We start from the raw sequence: 1,086 nt of genomic DNA, 5'->3' as shown, positions 1-1,086 counted from the left end.
TTCTATTTAGCCTCCAAAGAATAAATAACAATGGAATTAGACCCATTTGTTTGCAGTACCCACACACTACCCTCTCCCACCCCCCAAATTATTGATGTGATTTCTCTGCCTGCACCCAGCCTGGCTGGAGCATGATTGAACAGAAGCTACCAGTAATTAAAAGGCAGAGCACGCATTGACTCCCTCTATTCATTTTATGCATTTTCTTTTTATGGGCTTGTTCATCATCAAACATTTATGGTAGGCTTGATAGTTGAAGAGATCAAGGCTAGGATTTTAGTATGTAGGGTCCACTAAAAATAGATCCTTGCACAGATGTGACTTCAGCCTTTTTACATATTAATAAGGTGGAGGGTGCCGGATTTCACTCCTTGTTAGCATTTATCTCTTGTAACCCAGAAGACACTGTTGGAGGTAAATTGGGATGCAGCACTTGATTTTTATTTTGCAGAGTAGCATTATGAAATGCCTAGATTAGTTTTCCCCCCCTGGGATATTTTCAAAACAGTATATTTAAGTAAGTCCTCAGCTACAGTAGTTTACTTTTGACCTCCTGAAATAATTTTTTTAAGTGCTTTAGGTCAGTCTGAGTGCGGAAAACTTCAGTTTGGGCTTTAGTTCACACCTACAGTAATCCAGTCACCTCTGATAAGTCCTCTCCAATTGTGTTTCTTGAATCCCACCCATAGGGCCAGGTACTATGAGGCCCAAAATTGACTAGCATATAGTTCCTTCTTCCTCATGTATAAGGAGAAATTGACATGCCTCTGTAATTGCCATCGGGAGGGAGAAACAAAGTGCTGAGGAAGTGGCCCAGAGGTTTGGGGCACAAAGCTGCGTTTGAGCTGGTTCGTACGGAATGATAACTCTGAGCAGCTGGTCCGGGCAGGAGGGATAACTTGTGCAGAAGTGCCAAGTGTGCTATGTCTGGGAAACAAAAGATCTAGTGGGCCTTGAGCAGGATCTCAGAGAGCCTGATGGGGGCAAGGCTGGGAACGGCAGTTGGGGCCAGATGAGGAGGGGCCTGGTTGCTCTGTGCTAGGATTTTAGCTGATGGGCAGCAGAGCACCTTTGAAGTGTGTGAAG

Source organism: Pteropus alecto, unplaced genomic scaffold, assembly GCF_000325575.1.
Source record: "Pteropus alecto unplaced genomic scaffold, ASM32557v1 scaffold20, whole genome shotgun sequence".
NCBI lineage: Eukaryota > Metazoa > Chordata > Mammalia > Chiroptera > Pteropodidae > Pteropus > Pteropus alecto.
Note: the sequence above shows the minus strand (reverse complement) of the source record.